Source organism: Pleurodeles waltl, chromosome 11, assembly GCF_031143425.1.
Source record: "Pleurodeles waltl isolate 20211129_DDA chromosome 11, aPleWal1.hap1.20221129, whole genome shotgun sequence".
In the NCBI taxonomy this organism is placed as follows: domain Eukaryota; kingdom Metazoa; phylum Chordata; class Amphibia; order Caudata; family Salamandridae; genus Pleurodeles; species Pleurodeles waltl.
In genome coordinates this window covers 729,370,283-729,391,916 of record NC_090450.1, presented here as the reverse complement: position 1 = coordinate 729,391,916, position 21,634 = coordinate 729,370,283, and positions in this window count along the sequence as shown.

The window sequence follows — 21,634 nt, the reverse complement described above, 5'->3', positions numbered from 1 at the left end:
TAATGCTGTCGGTCACCACGTTATGGTGGTTGAAGTAAGGTAAGGACCTCACAATAATGCCCAATGGGTGAGTCCTGCCAAAGCTATGCTCAGTTCTGACTACAAGTTTCCCTCTGAGGGACTCTATGCATGTCCGATTTTCAATGGGTCCATAAGGAGCACATACTGTTTATACCCTCATCATGGCTAACACGACCCTGCTATTGCCTTACTGCATTTTATTCTCTGTCTCTAGGAAAAGTGGAACATATTCCTGTGATGCCAGTATGGAAGGTAAAGGTTGCGTAGGTGAGTAAGAGACATGACCAAAGGTACTGTTATCCTACAGTCTCACAGTGCCATCAATGATTCACTTTTAACCATTCAGAGATTTCAGGTGCCTTCTTGAATCCAAATCTCACTTTTGCTGGAACAATAACATATTTTGGGGTGATTTTGCCCAAATTCCAAGGGCACTCAAATGGAAGCATGATTCTCGTTCACATTCCTTTATCAACACTTCATTAAAATAAACCCACAAGTGGACACATTGGTACAGTCAATCTATGCCCAATACTAAAATAATGTAATAAATTATGTAACTGTGGCACAAAAGTATGTACACAAGTATTTTGGACTGTATGCAGAAAACGAGAAGATGAAATAGGATACACAAAGGAGGCAAAGACAAAGCAAAGCCTCTTGATAAATCTTCATACAATTCATTAAACAATACATATTTTTATAATTCCCTGCGTTTTTCCTTCTCTAACCTTGTGTTTATTCAGATGTGGACAACTTTACCAAATCTACTAACCAAACCTCAACTATTGGGATTTTTAGAGTGTACCACGGATGGATATAACCATTGCTTCAATCCAAAACCCAGGTTTACATTTCTAGATGTTTAATTCAAAATTGTTATCAATGATGGTCCCAATTGAGTCAGGCAGAGTGAAAATACCGTATGGTATTCCGCTCTACCTGATTCTGAGTGAGCTGGTGTTCCTGCACCCTTTTTCCTGGTTTTTGGAACACTGCCTCTGATTTCACAGAGCACTAATTCTGCCAGTAAAAATTGTATGAGCCTCTTTCCCTTCATACAATGCTACCCATTGAGAGAACTCAGCTTCCCCTTCCCTCTCCTACCACCCCACACTCCCTCCAACCCCACACAGAGGTCCCAGAATACATTTATTACTTGCTCATATAGCAGGTGGTAAATGTATGCGTTAATTCCACAGGATTGGGAATTGGGTTGTTTTACGTTCAATAAACCCGTCCCACATGTTTACTTACCATTCATTGGGACTTAAGTCATTCTTGCACAGTACTGGGGTGGTGTTACTACAAGGTAACAGAAATTCTGCATCACCCTGGTACCATGCAGGTCATACTCAGGTGTAGGATGGACACTTTTGGCACTTGTGGTGCAAGATCGTGGATGTCCTGGAGAGCATGGAAGGTTCATCCCCTACAACTACATGGCTGAAATCCAGAGTACTGGCTGATGCAGTCTCAATATGCTTCATAGGTGAGAAAGAGCACAGAATCCTGCAACCTCCCACCCACTATTTACTTGGGTGCGGGGGTGGGCTATGATTGTTCGTACCTATAACTTTGCGGACTTGGACAAACTGCTCTGCGGTTCATCTCTGGTGATGATATTTCCAGACTATGCCCTTAAAGTTCAACAGCAATGGAGATCATTTCTTAGGGTAAAACAGAAATTATGTACAATGAAAATTCAATACAAGCTACTTTTACCCGTGTGTCTCAATTTCATATACAATAACAAGGCTAACATTCTGGAGAGTGCCTGGGATTAGGTGGAGGAGCGGCTCAATCTCCGTCAGAATCACTTATTCCTTGTGGGTTCCATAAGGAGGAGGGACAAATCGAATGGTTGGAAGCAATGGCCAAAACTCAGTTGACACAACTGCAGATGTCATCGTTCAAGATCAAAACAGTCCCGCCCTTGTCTGGGGTGGAACACCCAGTGATCCAGTGGATAGTACCTAAAGACCACTGTTATGCTTTTTTCTTCATTCGTTGTTGCCTGTCTTTAGGCTGAACATACACAGGATCTACATTACTTTCTCATACCCAACTTCGTGCTAATTCAAGTGTTTTGCCTACATGAGATTTCCCCTATTGTTGTTTCTCCAATTTTCCTTTATCTGTGTTGTTTACTACTTTGTTTCTCTAACTTTATGTTTCTAGGGTGATTTTATTCATGGAGCCACAGATACTTCTGGTTTCTGGCATCACCACAGCCACTGACAGTACAGTACATACATTCACAGTCTTGCATCTACACACACTCAGGCACAGGTATGGTGACCGTGGAGGGCCTTAAGTTCCTGTCATGGAATGTTAACGGACTTAATAATCACATCAAAAGAGGCACAGTCCTGCGATTTTCCAGAGGATAAGCCCCACATGTTCTCTTTCTGCAAGAGACCCATTAATTGGGCATGAGTTGCACATTTTTGGCCAGAAACAGGTTTAATCGAATATACTACGCTGGCTTTACCACGTGCTCAGAAGGGAGGCTGTTTTTGTCTATAGTTCTCTCCGTTTCGTTACTAAAGAGGTAGAAACAAAATATTAGATGTTGCAGAGGTCTAAATCTTGGCCAGAGAAATCTCGGATCATTCCCCAAATTTCCTTCATTTGGTATAGCTGTGGTGAAAGGCCGCAAGGGATGTGGCATTGACATGCATGGTGGCTGAAGCAGAGCGATTTTGTAGGTGTCTTAAAACTGGCTATAGATGAGCTCTTTGCACTTAGTAAGGACTCATTCCGGTTGCCAGCTACTCTATTGGGTGAGGGGGCTTCAGATCCAAGAGAGGGTGCAACGCAATGAGATATGTTAAGGACCTGCACCAGTAAAAAGATGCTGAGATGGTGGCTCTACATTCTGAGGTAATTCAGTTAGATCACCAAATGCATGGCCTGGGAACCACACATTCGGTAGAAGAGGCAGAACGTAGAACATAGTTGCAGAATCTCATCAAGGATATGCCTATTGGAACATGGTTGGCTTCACAGGCCAGGGTTTAAGAATCCGGAAATAAGTTGAGTAAGTTGCGCCATTTGTAGGCAACAAGAAACCATACTTCTACAGTCATACTGTCAGTGCAAAATGTGTGTGGTCTCTTAGTGACTGTGGAAAAAAGCATTGCAGACACCTTGCCTATTAAAATACTACTACATATGCAACTCGCCCTTCCCGTGATAAAACAGATTTGCCCATTGCTCCCAAACTTGGTTGTGGAGTGTTGGAACTCAGGAATAGGATGTGTTGTTATATTATGTATATTTGTAAAGTGCACTATCACCTGAGATGTGTAAGGACTTGAATGGGCGTGTGAGGAGTTTGAATTGAGCACATTTGTGTATCAGGAGCCATGTAGTTCCCTGAGGTGTGGTGTGATGTGAATTCTGTGTGGCAGGTTGAGGATGAGTCCAGCTGCTGAGTTGTGAATGGTTTATAGTCTTCTAGTGAGTTGCTTGGTGATCCTGGTGTGGGTGTGGATCTGAGATCATCCAGCCACCAGTTGGAGTCCGAAGGTGAGGTGTTCTTGCTGAAGATCACTACTTCTGTCTTGTCAATGTTGAAATTGAGATGTATAGCTTTCATCCAGTTAGAAAGTTCAGTCATGAGACTGTGAACCTGTTTCTTGTATTGGGGATTCTTGTCCAAGAGAGAGAGAAGATGAGTTGTGTGTCTTCTGCATAGGAGAGAATGTTGATGTCATGTGCACAGATGAGGGCCACAGGGATCTTGTATGACCTTGGAGCAAGCAGTCACAGAGGATGAAATCTGGTTAGTCTCCGCGGTATTCATTCATAAAAAACACCAGGACCCAGTGGGTTGAAGTTTGCATCAAAGGTTGCTACACACCTGCTGGCCCTGTTCGGTAGGCAATACAAAGAGGAATCTGCCCCATGGCCTAGACAAAGCAATGATAATTGTGCTCCATAAGCTTGAGAGGCCCCCTGACATGCAGTTCATACTAACCAATATTCCAATTCAACATTGAGACCGAAATTCTTGCCAAAGGGTTCGCAAAAAGACTTATCCCTCACATTTGTACACTGGTAAACAGAGACTAAAACAGATTTATGTCAAGTCAGAGCACTAAACATTATTCAATGCCTACAAATAGTGCTAGGTAGATGCTAGTACTTTGACGGCCTCCTGAGGCTCCTCCTACTGATCTTCCTTGCTCAGGTGCTACACAAAATGAATTCCGGCCCCAAATTTATAACATGAGCAAGTTACTTTATTCACACCCTTGGGTCCAAATGCAAGTGAACAGGGCCCTCTCCTGTTCCTTTGCGATTCCGGCCCTGAGTGCACTTTCTACATGACATACTAGCTACTTATAGGCAACTTAAATTAAGAATAAGCCATATTTAACCATATTTGAAGGAGTAGCACAGGCAGTTTACTACTAGCAGGGGTAAAGTGAACAAAGGTCTAAAGCTAGCATAAATATAGGGTCCAGCAGAAAGAAAACAATCTGGGGTGACTATGCAGAAAAGGCAGATTTTCTATAGTTTCTGGTACATCTCAAAGAGGTTCATGTATATATATGCATAGGGAGGTGGTACATATGGTCTGCAAAACGAATTCCCCACTGTAAATAAAATTATCATTTATGATTAAACTGGCTGGTTTCAATATGAATTTGAATGGTACTTCCATTTCAGGGAAAGCAAAAGTTGCTTTTTTAAGTAAAAGAGGAATCGAAAAGGAACCTTGTTGTCTGGGAGTGACAAAGGGTCACTAGGGCCTGGGTGAATGAGCTCTGATATGTGCTTCAGCAAATGCCTAAAATGTGTGGCATATGTGATCGAGAAATTTGGATAGCCCTGGCGATGTAGATAGATGGATCAGCATTCCCTTGCATCAGGGTGTTTTAAGAGCGCCCTCTTTATCAAGTAACCACTTTATATTGTGAATACAGCCTGAAGGATGGCAGCAAGCCAGTTGAGTCGCGCTAAGTGTACAAAACTGGCTTTCTGGACCTAAAGAACCAGGGAGATGCATGTTATATAATGAGAAATTATACCAGCTTGTATTTTTACACTTGCTCCAGGAACAAAAAACATGACCTGGGAATATATATTACTGTCTACAGTGTGAACTACGATGTGTGCCTACCCACTATATGGAATAGTAGTTGGTCTCCTGAGATGCATACTCAAACTTCTGTTTCACTGACTCTCACTTTAAGCTGTTCATCTCAGGCAAACCACCATCCTTTTATGGTTCATAATCTTCAAACAAAATGCACATTTGAGGGCACTTTTAATTTGTTATGTTTTTAGTTGCCCCTTGTGCTACAAATAAAAAGCCTCTCATGCTCCTTCCTAGCTAACGTCAGTCCATAATCAAAGGCATTTGTAACCATGCCCCTGGGAAATAGAGAGTTCCATAGTCTCCTATGTTTTATGTTGGATGTGTATGTTTAACTGCAGTAAAGAGGTGTTAGATGAACTGGAAGCATTGCTAGATACGTTGTGTGAGCTGTGACAGACATTACTATCCATAGTATGAACTAGGATATGTGTCTAGTTCTCATTTAAAAGGAGTAACTAATCTACTGAGATGCATGGCCATGGCTTCGTTTCACTTATTTTTACTCACCCTTAATGACCTTCTTTTGAATGTAGACTCACAGGTACAGCTTGCATATTTCTTTGCATTTGTATGCATGCTTTATTGTTCAGTCTTCTAAGGTGTTTGTTTCAATGTGTCTAAATGTGTCAAAATACATTGCCACCCCTAACTCCCTGTGCAGAGGTATACAGGAAACAATACACCTGTGGGAACAATTGTGGTGAAAACAGGAAAAGTATAAAGAAAGATCTTGGAATGGATTCAGTCTTTGGGTGCATTAATCAAATTCAATGCAGGCTTCCAAGAACTTCTGTGAGGGGACACCAAGGACTTCAAGGGAGTAAGGACCTATTATGAGGTAAGCAAAATAGGACAGTTAACAGTACAGCAAAGTTATGTTAAGCAGATTGGTAGAGCGCACCATCACCTAGGAGGGTATCCTGGCACTGAGCAGGTGTGAGCCTAGCCAAACCTAGTGTCTACTGGTACTTGTTGAAAAGCCAGGTCTTTAGTTTCTTGCAGGATTCACGAAGTAAAGAATAGACGATACTGTTATGTTTAGTGGCAGGTCAGTCCACACTTTAGGAATGATGTAGAAGAAGGCTCGACAACTAGATTTGCTTTTCTGTATGCATGTGCAATGGTGGAGTTGAAGGGATGAGTCAGGATAGAACCAGGTTTACCCATCGTACTGGGAGATAGTGCTGCAAAGAGCTTCTGTCACACCAGGATACCAAGTGGGAACCCCAGTACACCAGAAGACTGGCAGGACACAGACTGAGGAATCAAAATGGTAAAGGATCCAAGAGGGATAGAAAGGCATATATCAACATTACTAATAAGGGTACCAAGGCTGAACCATATCTATGAGGGACCAGTATGGAACAAAACATCAAAGGTGCAAGGTCACAGCAGTCACAGCAGCTAAACAACCTGTTACCAGGCATCTGCTTCATCTTAGAAAATGCAGTAAGTACTGAATCTCCCACATCTATCCTGAAAGTGCTTGTGATAACCCAGAAGTGGGAATGACTACAGAACCTGTGTTGATTGATCTAGTGGCTTTGTCAGCCCAGTCTCTACTGCCTCGTCTTCCACAATTTCTATGACTTACCAACCCAGTGATTCACTTGATGTCTCAGTAGTGTCTGAATTCTGACAGAACCTTTCCCCACTCCCTCTCTTCGTCTTGAAGAACTTGGAACTGGAACAAAGAGGAGTGGTAAGGGTGCCACATTTGTACACATTTTATAGACAGAGGATGTGAATCCACTATCTCAAACCTTGGAACAGTTTGGGATAGTTCTGTTTCACGTGTCAGCTGTTCTCCAGACACACCCTTTGCGTAAAGTGATGTTTTTCACAGCAGGTAGCCAAAAGGCTGTCTCCAAACAGCAGCATCCACAACATGGGCACAATGAAGTGTGAGGTTGCTGTCATCTGTCATCGGACTTTAGTAAGACGTAATCAGGGACACACAAAAGGTCAAGCCTGACCTAGAAACTTCCTTTCCCTGGAAAACAAAAATGCAGTCCTACACTTCACCCCTACTCACTGCGGTGTCTGGCGCTCCACCCTCCAGCCGAAGGAATGTAGGCAATACACTTCCACTGTATGGGGAAGCTGTCCTCATTCTTCATCTTATGCCAAGGTAGACTAGTGACATCAAAGAATTGATACTACTGGTTTGACTACCCAAACTCATATTAACAATCCTACTAGCACACGTGCTAACCACATACTCAACATACACACAGAATGTTAGCACAAGGTTATGGGTTTCACATTCGAGTGGAACTTTACAAAAGAGGGATTAGTAGGCCGCACTCTCAGATGTAAAGGTCTGGTCCACTTTCCAAGATCACAAAACACAGTACACTGCCACCACCACCTTATGTACTAAACTCGAACCATGGACAGTAGTTCTCCACTCACTCTAACGGTGTGTGTGGTGTGGCTCGCCTGGTCACAATAGAGGCCTTGGACCTTGCATTGGCAGGGACAGGCTCAGATCTCTGTGCACATACTAGATTAGTGTGATGCTGAGGCCAAAAATGAAAGTCAGATAACGGATACACATACAGTTGGCAGGTTGTATAACGGAATAATGCATGCGCTTACCACGCATGCCTCTACAACACAGTAGGTACAACGCATGCGCCATTACCACGCATGCACTTACAACAATTTTTTTTTTACCATGCAGATGCCTTTACCATGAAAATTTCGTTGTAAAGGCCTGGTTGGTAAAGGCATATGTGTGGCAAAAAGGTACGTAGGATAACCCATGTATAGATTAAAAAAAACATACCCACCCTAAAACCTAACAAATGCCCTTACCACTCCAAAATCCATGCCTGCCCTGAAAGCTAAAATGCTCTTACCACCCCAAACCCACAACCAACTTAAAACCTAAAAATGCCCTTACCACCCCGAAACTTATACCAGACTAAAACCTAAATAAATGTCCATACCACTCCAAAACCCGTGCCCACCCTAACCCTTAAACACCCCTTACCACCCAAAATCCCATACCCCCTAAACCATAAAAATGCCCTTACCACCCTAAACCCCATACCTACCCTAAACCCTAAACACCCCTTAGCACCCTAAAACCCATACCCACCCTAAAACTAAAAAATGCCTTTACCATCCCTAAAACCAATACCCACCCTAAAACCTAAAAAAGCCCTTACCACCCAAAAACCAATACCCATCCTAAACCCTAAAAATGTCCTTACCACCCAAAATCCCACATCCACCCTAAACCCTAAACACCCCTTTCCACCCAAAAGCCATACCCACCCTAAAGCCTAAAAATGCCCTTACCACCCCAAAACCCATACCCACCCTAAAACCTAAAAATGCCCTTACCTCCCCAAAACCCATACCCATCCTAAACCCTCAAAATGCCCTTTCCACCCAAAATCCCATACCCACCCTAAACACCCTTTACCACCCAAAAATCCATACCTATCCTAAAACCTAAAAATGCCCTCACCACCCCAAAACTCATGCCCACCCTAAAAACTAAAAATGTCGTTACCAACCCAATACCCATGCCCAGACTGAAACCTAAAAATGCCCTTACCTCCCAAAATCCTGTGCCCACCCTAACTTCTAAAATGCCCTTACTACCCAAAAACCAATACCCACTCTTAACCCTAAACCCCCTTATCACCCTAAAAGCCATACCCACCCTAAAACCTAAAAATGCCCTTACCACCACAAAACTCACCCTAAAACCTAAAAAATCCCTTATCACCCCAAATCCCACAACCACCCAAAAACCTAAAAATGCCCTTACCATCCCAAAACCCACACCCACCCTAAAACCTAAAAATGCCCTTACCTCCCAAAATCCTGTGCCCACCCTAACCCCTAAAATGCCCTTACTATCCCAAAACCAATACCCACTCTTAACCCTAAACCCCCCTTATCACCCTAAAGCCAATACCCACCTTAAAACCTAACAATGCCCATACCACCCAAAACCCCATACCCACCCTAAAAATGACGTTACCACCCCAAAACCCATATCCACCCTAAAATCTAAAAATGCCTTTACCACCTAATAACCATATGTATATATATATGTATACATATCTGTATATATATATATATAAATATATATATATTACCTACTGGCAGTTGCCAGTAGGTAGTTATAGTTAGGACCATGTTTCCATAGGAAAATACTTTTTTTACTTGCATATATCTTTGACACAGTTTGAAGAATATATTCACAAAATTTTCCCAAAAAAGTGGTGCGGTGATTCTTGTATCACATGGAAAATTTCGGGATGACCAGTCAAGCGGGGGCCAAGGAATAGGGGGCTCAAAAAACATTGTGTTTCCCATGGTAATTTCCATAGGATTCTTTAGACACGACTTCAGACCGAACCACTGAACGTAATTACACGAAATTTGGCAGAAAGCTAGCTGTCGGTACGCAGATCACACTTTTGCTTTTTTGGAGTAAATCCATTCAGTAGAATTTGAGAAATTTAGGGAAATTCAAATTTGTATATCTCGATCCGCAATGTTTTCGTGAACAAAGATGAGCTCGTGCAGGGAAATGCACAGCTCTGATTGGTTGGCAACACTTCAAACCAGGAAGTGTTGGCAGCCATCTTGGGAATCGGCTTGAGCCGAGACCCAGAAAAAAAAAAAAAAAAAAAAGGGGCTGGGGTAGGGACACCCTGACCCTTAACACATTTTTTTAAATTATTTTTTTGCTGCGAGATTGCGAGATACACTAATTTGTAGCATAAAAAACCAAGCACAGGCTCCTGCAATCGTTTTTTTTAATAGGCCCCCGGGTGGGCCAGGTCCCGGGGGCATTACAAATTAGGGTGGTGGGCCTCCTGCCCCCCACAGCTCCGGGGACCACTACCTCCCCGGGGCAAAGTGTTAAAAAAAGAAACCGCGCCCCGGGACCCCCTTTCCCGAGGCTATGACCTGTTGGAGGGGCACCACGCACCCCACCTGGTGGAGCCACTGATGGTCCTGGGGACCGCCACCTCCCAGGGCAACCTCCTGGTATGTCCTGGGGGTGTCCACCCCCGGGACATAGCTGTTTGCCGTGGCTTGGCTGCCGCGCTGAAGCCAAGCCAAGCCACAGCAAACACTTCGGGTTTTGAAAAAGAAAAAGGGAGCACACTGCCTTGCATTCAAGCGGAAAATAGCCCCAAGGCATCATGGTAAATGCAGTCATTTAAATATAAATAGCAAGAATTTTTCAAAAAATTATTCACCCTTAGTAGGTGCAGCAAGTGCTGTATTGCTGTAGAAAGTCTTTCCCCTAAGGTAGGTGCAGCGAGTGCCGTATCTCTGGACACGTGTTTCTGGCTTTCGGCCGTCATCAGCAGAGAGCGTATGTAACTGAAGGGGTCGCTTGAAATGCCGCCAAACGTCTTCACAGGTTTTTGTACCACTCAGTAGGCACACAGGTGCATCGCCAGTGCTCGTCAGCAAGAGGCTCACGGGAGCCGTCATTTAGACATCCAAAAAGAAAAAGGGAGCACACTGCCTTGCATTCAAGCGGAAAATAGCCCCAAGGCATCATGGTAAATGCAGTCATTTAAATATAAATAGCAAGAATTTTTCAAAAAATTATTCACCCTTAGTAGGTGCAGCAAGTGCTGTATTGCTGTAGAAAGCAGGTCCCACTGTCAAAATCCGAAGTTTCATCTCGTGCAGTATTTTAAAATACTAATTTAATTTAAAATATATAGAAGCCAGATAGCCCGTAAAGGGCTTTTGATTAATTCTGTTTTTTATTCGAAAAAAATTATATGAAAGCACATAAAGGGCTAGAAAAAATCAAAAAAAGAATCTCCCATAGCTCAGTGCGAAAGTCGCAGACCTTCACACTGTGCTATAGGGGTTCGAGTCCAGCTGGACTCTTTTCCATTTTTTTTTTAAATAAAAAAACAAATACATTTTTTTATTTTAATTTGGAGACAAATGACTCATTCTAAATATTTCAGACAACAAAGCCTATCTCCCTCCCTCTCACTTTCTTTTTATCTGTCTGTCTCTCTTTCAATCAATTCTTCCACTCACAGACCCACTGAGACACTTACTCACCCACTCACAGACCCACTCAGACACTCACGCACCCACTCACCCCCAGCAAAAGAACGATGGATTAAACCCAGATCTGTGACTGGGGGTTACCGTTTGCATTGTTTGGCACTCCGTCCATCATCCTTTTGTGTTGCTAAAGTTGCCCTAAGTGGGAAGGGTATGCCCAGACGTGGGTCCCTTTCTCACTGTGCCACTGGATTCAAGCTAGCCTGGCTGATGAAGGGTGAAATCCTGAAACCGGTCCCAGGATGCTTGTTTCCAGTCCAGGGTGGGCCTGGCTTGGCAGTTCGGGCTGGACTGTTCCCACGAGGAACAGGGTCAAGACTGATTTGCATATGGCTGGGTCCAAACTGGGGTGGCATGGTGAGCAAAAGAACAATGGATTAAACCCAGATCTGTGACTGGGGGTGAGTGTTTGCATTGTTCAGCACTCCGTCCATCATCCTTTCGTGTCTGAATTAACTGATACAAAACCACAGAAATTCAGCAATTATAGTCTGAGTTCTTTCAAGTAACTAATATTCACGCCCTAAGGTAACTATAATTCGTGCCTTTGCCATGCAAAGCTAATTACTCCACATGTTATCTCATTGATCACATATTCTATACCATCTTTCATACCTCCACTGCAACATTTGCAATAAACGTATTGATGAGACAACTGTGCATGGCGAGGGCGCAAGTTATAGTTACCTTAGGGGGGCGCGTTTTAGTTACTTGAAAGAACTCTATCTATAACTGCTGAATTTCTATGGTTTGTACAGGTCAATTCAGAACTTAACTATAACATCCCTGTAACCTTTGTTATTTTCAGTGTATGTATACCACTTAATACTTACCTGTACTTAACTTTAAAACCTTTACCATACATACACCTTTACCATTCAAGCCTTTTCAAAATAAAAAAAAAATACTTTCCTTTAAAACCTTTACCACACATATAACTTTACCATGTATGCCTTTCCAACGAAATTCATTGTAAAGGCATGCGTGGTAAAGGTATATTTGTGGTAAAGGTGTGCGCAGTAAGCGCATATGTGTGGGCGTATTTGTCCTTATTTGATCTTTTATAATTAGTTGATAAGGGGAGACGTTAGAGGGTCCATGGACCTTTTGACTACGCTTAGAGGAATCTCACCACCACAAGTCAAAACACTATGGCCCTCATTTCGACCTCAGTGGTTTTTTGCAAGACCGCCGAAGTTCCGCTGGGCTGAAGACCGCCAGTGCAGGTGGTCTCCCACCAAGTGTATTATGACTGCTAGCAGCCCTCCGCCCTTTTTCAGACAGAGAGCCGCCTGCAGCCATAGTGGCGGTCGGCTGTGAAGTGGAGGCTGCTCCACCTCCACCACCACGTCATCACAACACCGCCCACCGAATCACAACCCAGGATTCGGCGTGGCGGTGTTCTGGTAACGGGGTGCTGGTGGCGGAGCAGCCCCCATGGATCCCGTTCCCTCCTGGAGGATCCCCGGAACAGGTAAGGTGATCATCCGATAGGGGGGTTTGGGGAGTGTTGTGTGCGTGCATGGGGGTGTGCGTGTGTAGAGGGGTTGTGTGAGTGCGCCTATGCATGTGGTGGGTGTATTGTGTTTATGGGAAATGTGACGAACGTCTGCGTACATGTGTGCATGTATGTGTGCGTGTATGTGTATGAGTGGTGTGAGCATGCATGTAGGGTGTGTGGGGTGTGTGTGTGTATCTGGTGGTGGGGTGGGGCGGGGGTAGGGAGGGGGTCCTACTACCTTTAGAGGGTAGTAGGGGGGTTGTTGGGGGAGGACTCAGGGGAAGGGGAGGAGGGAGGGGGACACCCCAATCAGTGCCAGGGAACGTATTCCCTGGCACTGATAGTGCCTACCGCCATGGATTTCGTGGCTGTACAAAACCCCACAAAATCCATGGTGGTATGTGGGGTCCTGATACCACCTGCGGTATAGTGACGGCTGCCGGGCTGGACACCGAAGTCTCCAGCCCAGCAGTCATTTCCACCCTGGCGGTTGGAGTGTAGAAGTGGCGGTTTGGCATGGCGGTAACCGCCATGGCCGTAATTACATTTTTTTTCCTCCGGCCTGTTGGTGGTATTACCGCCACTTTTTCTCCGACCACCAGGGTTGTAATGAGGGCCTATGTATGATAAAATCAACATCATCACAATATACTCAACATCATTCAATTATCAAAGACTTGAGTCAGTAATCTTCACTCACCATGACCCATTTGGCCATGAATAACCACACCTTTTTGGTAAAGTTAGAAAGTTTATTTCCCTATGTTAACAATGCTAACAATACGTACATTAGTCTCAATACCAATTGATAAACATAAATGAATAACACCGGCTAACCAAATCTTCTAAAGAACCTCAATTTAATTAAAGCATTAATAATTAAGCCTTCAAGAGTTATGGTACAAATTAACAGTAACAATAACTGTACAGTAGAAATGACATACATCTGATCTCAGCAGGTGAAACAGATCACTTCTCAATTAGTAACATTCGTCAGCATTTGGATTTCCCACTAATCTTCTGATTAGAATAGCATGTTTGGACTTCATGCAAAAACAATTTTGCCAAAGTTAATTTGGAAAACATCTGACTATGGCTCTATCAAAATAGCAGTTGTTACCTAGAAAGCAAAGAACAAAAACATAAAACAAAGATAATAAAATTTGGTTATACCTCTCCTCAATTGGATCGGCAAGCGGCAATTCTCTTCGTCAGTTGGACATCTGTCTGGTCAGCGTCAACACGGAGACAATGAAAGGAATGGCTCAGCCACAGCGGGGCTCTAATTTATCCAAACCAAATCACAGGCATTAAACTAAGGAATCAGCATTTCATAATTAGAAGAAATACATGGAACTGAGGTGCTCCACAAAAGGACTCTAGCAGGAATGGGAAGGACGGGGCTCGAAGGAATCGGGATAAGAACTCGCAGGCATCAGGGAAGGGTACTGACTTGCCTGAAAGCGATCAGGTTAAATTAAACTCACATAAAGTATCTTCTTACAATGTCATTGGTCAGAGAATCGTACGTTTATAGTTAGTCCAATGGAAATTAATGTCTATATCTCAAATATAACTAAACGGTCTTTCACCCGCTGATGATTGGCTCCTCTTCTTCTGTTTCCATTGTCAGGCTTGTCAGGTATTTTCTTTGTTTGCAATCCATACTCTAGTCAGTGCTTCCATTGTTGAATCCTGGGAACATCTCTGTCTCACACTTCAAGCTAACATTTGTATCTTTTCTAGTACAACATGATTCTTCATGCGGTTCTCATGAGAAAGTAAAAGACATCTGCAAATCGTTTGGTCAGCACAGTGTGAACAATGCAGTTAGTAATTCTTTTGTCATCCATTTCCCACTATTTTATTAAACATTGCAGTTTGACATTTAGGCCTCACAGACTAGGCCCAAACCTAGCCAACTTATGGCCCACAGTTAACAATTCAACTACATAACATAAATCTGTTAATGTGATACATTAGTACATTTTTCTCTCCCTATGCACTATGAATAATAATAATATGCATTCACTAAAAACATTTATGTATTTAATGACGACCACTCAAGTGGGCTTATTTTCCAAGTCGCACATTATTTTCTATGTTAACATAATTCCATACAAATTCTTAACCCATAATAAACGAAAATAATTAGTAACTAATTCAGCTCTCACATATGCGTGGTAAAGGCATCGTGGTAAATGCATTGTGTTGTATTTGATGCATTGTAAGTGATGTTTCCCCAGTAGGCAGTCAGGATAAGCTCCATTTTACATTTCTGGAGTTAGCACTTAATTGAGGTGAGATACAAGTATATAAGATATACCCATACCGTGTTCCTGTGATGGGCCCCCCCAAAAAAAACCCTAATGAGGGAATGCTTCCTTAATTGACCAAAGTTTGCTGTCATAAATTGTACAATTCTACTCATTTCCTAAGAGACTTCTTGAAAAGTAGGCTACTGGATGGAAAGCTTGTGTCTGAACATAATGTTGGGTTAACACTGCTCCAATGGCATATGCAGATGCATTAGGATGTCTTAATACGGGAAATTATGTAAATACTGTTATTAACTGCATAAAACATTTTCTTGGGCTTCCTTCCAGTGATCTGGTACAATTTTCTGTCAATTGTACGAGTGGAATATTGTTGAAAATTGTTGTACAAACACTCAGAAGAAGTTAGCAATCCCAACAAACTGTTTTATTTCCTTTACTGAGAAAAGGTAAGGCAACTCCAAGAAGGCCATGCCTTAGTAGTATATATACTAATATACCTTCTCCAGAAGTCTTGAATCTCAAAAGGATTAAACAGGGTACTTCAAGGAGACATTTTTCTACCTAGCCATTCAAAGTGTGTGTTCAAAGATAAGTGAAGACCTCTCTGGCATGCCTGTGATGTTATTCCAGTGTATCTGAATAAATACATAATTTGTGGTATGCTTTTAGCTTAGCAAGCCAATCCCATGCAAAGATGTGTTACTCCAAATCTCTAGAACATATGCATATTCAGGAGCAGAAGACGAAGTGTGTGGACGATGGACGACTCCAAGGGAGAGGCTTTGCGTATCAGATGGATGTGCTATTCTAAGTACATTAGCAAAGACAAGAAGGACTACATGTCCCATGGAGACAATCTTGAATACTTAGATTATAAATTCCTATAGGTTGCAGGGCAATTGGGATGCACAGTTGTTGCAACCGTGATTTCGCTGTTAAAAGTTTTGAAACCCTCGCAATCTGTTATTCTTAGAAGTTGATGAAAGACTGATCTGGAGTCAAACAATTATCCAGGCATATCACTTGTGTGCAGGGATATAGACCTTGCACTTAAACATTATTTCAAGATACTTTCATTAAGGATGACAAACCGTTATTTGAATTTGTTTGTTTTCACACAGAGTCATCCATTAGGATTACAAACTATGTTTTCTGTTCCTTTAATTCTACAAGAGGAGTTTTAATACACTCATCCTGCATGCTAAAGTGTATTTCAGAAGACTATAATTTTAATAAACACTTTTTATAATGCTGTTTATGAACCCATTATAATAACAGAACATTATCACATAACTCTGGACGTAGTTCCCTTTAGCAAACGATGCATAATATCTTAGTTTATTGTTTACACACAGTGTTTACATTCTAATTAACTTTCAGCTCAAGTAAACACTGGCTTTCATTACTTACTTACATGGTTAGAAACAAGATTTTCAGAAGAAATATTGTATACAACATCTGAAGTTGGATTTCAGACTCTGTATAAAAGCAATACTATAAAACTTCTGTCTTTAGAATTCAATGTTCCTTCATGCAAATTAAGCACAACTAAGAGCTAGCAAGTGTAATGAAATCCACTGCCGTTGTACCCTTTCCAATTTCCATAGGTCTACTTAAAACCTACATGTTTACAGTGTATGGTGAGCAGTAGCTTCTGGGAAGTGGGGCAGCACATCGCTTCAATTGGATCTGGATTGCAAGACTAGTGAGGTAAGTATATTTTGATAACATCGCTACATAGATATCTAGTAGATCATGAAATATGTTATTGACAAAGTGCTTGTAGGCAATTTCCAAAAGGCATGACAAGGTACTCAAAATGTTTGTACCGTGTATTGAAAGTGGTTTTCTGCTCATCCCCCTGTCACACTCACACCAGATTTTAGTTCCAATTTAATCAAGCTTTGTGACAGTTTTAGCTGCTTTGAGTTAATCTAGGACAACTGAAATGAGTGGAAGAGTGAATCTTTTCTGGAGGGTGATGGTACTGAATTCTCCCATAGCCAATACACAGCTGACACTCCAGATGTGGTCTTGTTGCAAAAAAATAGAGGACGTCGACTGTGATATTGAGTGTCTTATAAAATTTTCATCAAAATTTTCTTTCAAATATTGACATACACCTCACCATCTTTCAGTGTTAATGGAGGAAGGCTATCTCCTCTCTTTTCACTAAACAGATCTTGAACGTCTATATTTTCAAGCCACAGTGTGTTCATTGAAGTTATGTTTTGTCTGTGAATACTGCATAGACATCTGCAGCAAAAAGATGATATTTGCAGTGTGAGGAATCAAATGTAATGGAAATAGTCTCCCAGAGTATTTGAGGATTATAGATCCTTAACCATGTTCTCCTCAACCCAACAGCGAACGACGGAACATTTACAAAATCAGTCTTTGTTTCTCATTATACGTTTGGGTGGAGTGACACCTGACCTGATTTAAGGCCAGGAACTACTCTGCGTGATGAGCAGCTCCACCGGACTGCCCTCGTGCTCCTGACCCCGCCCTTGCTGCTACCGCAAGTTCAAGGCCATTCGCCACACCCTCCTGCCTCCCAGCTGCTCCTCCCTCCCACCTCCCCTTCTTAATGGCGGCTACGCCGCTGGTGCGCCAGAGGCAAGCCCATATGCGCCCATCCGTGTCTGGACCGCGCCCAGTGCCCGTCCCCCTGGCCTGCCCACCTCCCACGCCTCAAGACGCCTCTACACCACTGCAGAGCTCCACGCACACAACCCAGCCGGCCCACTGCCTGCACCCAAGCTGATCCCAGGCACACCCACGGACCTTTCGCCTGCCGCTCATGCCGCTTCTCCTGCAATCAAGCTAACAAGCACCACAACAACACCAGACACCCCAACCAGCTCAGCTGCATCCTCCACAACACCCGCTCCGTCCACAAGCACGCCATCGAGCTCTGGGACCTACTCACAACAGCCTCCCCTGACATCGCCTTCCTCACTGAAACATAGATGAACCCCTCATCTGAACCAGACATCGCCATAGCCATCCTGGAGGGATACAAGATAACCCGAAGAGACCGTATCAACAAACCAGGAGAGGAATCGCCATAGTATACAGAAGTTCCATCAGGATCTCCACCAACAACACCCTGGAAGCTGCAGAGCACCTACACTTTCTGATACACATCAACACCAACACCACCCTGAGAGGAACCCTCATCTACAGACCACCAGGCCCCTACCCCCAATTCTGCGACGCCATTGCCGACGCAATCAGCTCACACGCGCTCGCCTCCCCGGGACTACCTGCTCCTCGGCGACATACATTTCCACCTGGAGAGCACCAGCGACTGCAACTCCACTGCCCTGCTGGACAATCTCGCAAACCTCGGCCTCAAGCAACTGGTCCCTCATCCACCCACTCAGCCGGGCACATGCTTGATGCCATATTCTCCTCCAGCAGCCACATCACCTTCACTCACACCACCGAACTCCATTGGACCGACCACCACTGCGTTCACTTTTCCTTCCTGAAGCACCACCAACAACATCCGATCTCTCACCGCAAGTGGAACAAGATCTCCAAGGAACAGCTGATCTCCAACCTCGCCCAATCCCCACCACCCAAAACCAATGACCCCAACACCGCCGCCCTCAACCTCAAACAATGGCTCGACGACTGCGCCAACACCCTCGCTCCACTCAAGAAAACCAACAACACCTGCATCAACAAGAAATCTCCCTGGTTCACCGCAGAACTTCAGGCCTCCAAACGAGAATACCGGAAATCTGATAAGACCTGGCGCCAAGAACAATCAGTGAGCAACTTCACCGCCCTCAAATCAGCCATGCGCAAACACCACCAGCTCATCCGGACCATCAAAAGATCCTTCTACAAAGAGCAGATAGACAACAATGCACACAACAGCAAGGAACTATTCAACATCATCAAGGAAATCACCAACCCCAAATCCTGCTCCATCGACCCTCCCCACTCACAAGACCTCTGTGACTCCCTCTCCATCTACTTCCACCGCAAGATCGTAGACATACATGGAAGCTTCGCAACGCCATCCCCCACCACTGACATGGTCAACCCCATCGCACCCTGCCGCACCAACGTACTGAGCACCTGGACTCCCACCAACGATGAAGAAACCACCAAAACCATGAGCACCATCCACTCAGGCTCTCCCACAGACCCCTGCCCTCACCACGTCTTCAATAAGGCCAACCAAATCATCGCTCCCCAGCTCCGGACCATCATCAACAGCTCCTTCAGGACCGCCATTTTTCCAGAAAGCTGGAAACACGCCAAAGTCAACACCCTGCTCAAAAAACCCAAAGCTGACCCCGAAGTCCTCAAAAACTGCCACCTATCTCTCTACTCCCCTTCCCCGCGAAGGTCATAGAGAAGATAGTCAACAACCAACTTTCCCGCTTCCTGGAAGACAACAGCCTATTCAACGTCTCCCAGTCTGGATTCCGCAAAAACCACAGCACCGAGACCGCCCTCATCGCCTGCACCGACACCATCAGGACCAGGCTTGACAAAGGTGAAACCGTTGCCCTCATCCTTCTCGACCTTTCTGCAGTCTTCGACACCGTATGCCACCAAACCCTTTGCACATGCTTCTTGGATGCCGGAATTCACTACAAAGCCCTGGACTTGCTCACCTCCTTCCTCTCCGACAGAACACAAAGGGTTTGCCTCCCCCCGTTCCGGTCAAAGGCCACCAAGACCATATGCAAAGTACCCCAGGGATCCTCACTCAGCCCCACCCTCTTCAATATCTACATGGCTCTGCTCGCCAGCATCATCTGACCCCATGGCCTCAACATCATTTCCTACGCTGACGACACCCAGCTCATCCTCTCCCTAACGAGGAACCCCGCAACCGCCAAGAACAACCTCCACACTAGACTTCTCGCCATCGCTAACTGTCTGACAACAAGCCACCTCAAGCTCAACTCAGAAAAAAACGAGATCATCATCTTCGGACCCAACAAGTCAGCATGGGATGACTCCTGGTGGCCGGCCACCCTGGGGCCGCCCCCGACACCCACCACCGACGCACGCAATCTCGGCTTCATACTAGACTCTTCTCTCTCCATGACCCAGCAAGTCAATGCCATCTCGACCTCATGCTTCAACACCCTTCGTATGCTCCGCAAGACCTTCAGGTGGATTCCCATAGAAAACAGAAGAACGGTCACCCACTCCCTCGTCAGCAGCAGACTGGACTACGGCAACGCCCTCTACGCAGGAACTACGGCCAAGCTCCAGAGAAAACTCCAGCACATCCAGAACGCCTCAGCACGTCTCATCCTCAACCTCCCCTGCCACAAACACATCTCCGCCCACCACAGAACCCTACACTGGCTACCCGTCAACAAAAGGATTGTCTTCAAAATCCTAATCCACGCTCACAAAGCCCTCCACAACACCATCGCAAGATCGCAGACATACATGGAAGCTTCGCAACGTCATCCCCTACCACCACCACCACTGACCTGGTCAACCCCATCGCACCCTGCCGCACCAACGTACTGAGCACCTGGACCCCCACCAACGATGAAGAAACCACCAAAACCATGAGCACCATCCACTCAGGCTCTCCCACATACCCCTGCCCTCACCACGTCTTCAATAAAGCCAGACAAATCATCGCTCCCCAGCTCCGGACCCTCATCAACAGCTCCTTAGAGACCGACATTTTTCCAGAAAGCTGGAAACACGCCGAAGTCAACGCCCTGCTCAAAAAACCCAAAGCCGACCCCGAAGTCCTCAAAAACTACCGACTTATCTCCCTACTCCCCTTCCCAGCAAAGGTCATAGAGAAGTTAGTCAACAACCAACTTTTCCGCTTCCTGGAAGACAACAGCCTATTCAACGTCTCCCAGTCTGGATTCCGCAAAAACCACAGCACCGAGACCGCCCTCATCGCCTGCACCGACGACATCAGGACCAGGCTTGACAAAGGTGAAACCGTTGCCCTCATCCTTCTCGACCTTTCCACAGCCTTCGAAACTGTATGCCACCAAACCCTTCGAACATGCCTCTTCGAAGCCGGATTTCGCTACAAAGCCCTGGACTTGCTCACCTCCTTCCTCTCCGAAAGAACACAAAAGGTTTGCCTTCCCCCGTTCCGGTCAAAGGCCACCAAGACCATATGGAAGTCCCCCAGGGATCCTCACTCAGACCCACCCTCTTCAATATCTACATGGCTCTGCTCGCCAGCATCGTCTGACCCCATGGCCTCAACATCATTTCCTACGCTGACGACACCCAGCTCATCCTCTCCCTAACGAGGAACCCCGCAACCACCAAGAACAACCTCTACACTGGACTTCTCGCCATCGCTAACTGGATGACAGCAAGCCACCTCAAGCTGAACTCAGAAAAAAACGAGAACATCATCTTTGGACCCAACAAGTCAGCATGGGAAGACTCCTGATGGCCGGCCACCCTGGGGCCGCCCGACACCCACCACCCACGCACACAATCTCGGCTTCATACTAGACTCTTCTCTCTCCATGACCTAGCAAGTCAATGCCATCTCGACCTCATGCTTCAACACCCTTCGTATGCTCCGCAAGACCTTCAGGTGGATTCTCGTAGAAACCAGAAGAACGGTCACCCACTCCCTCGTCAGCAGCAGACTGGACTACGGCAACG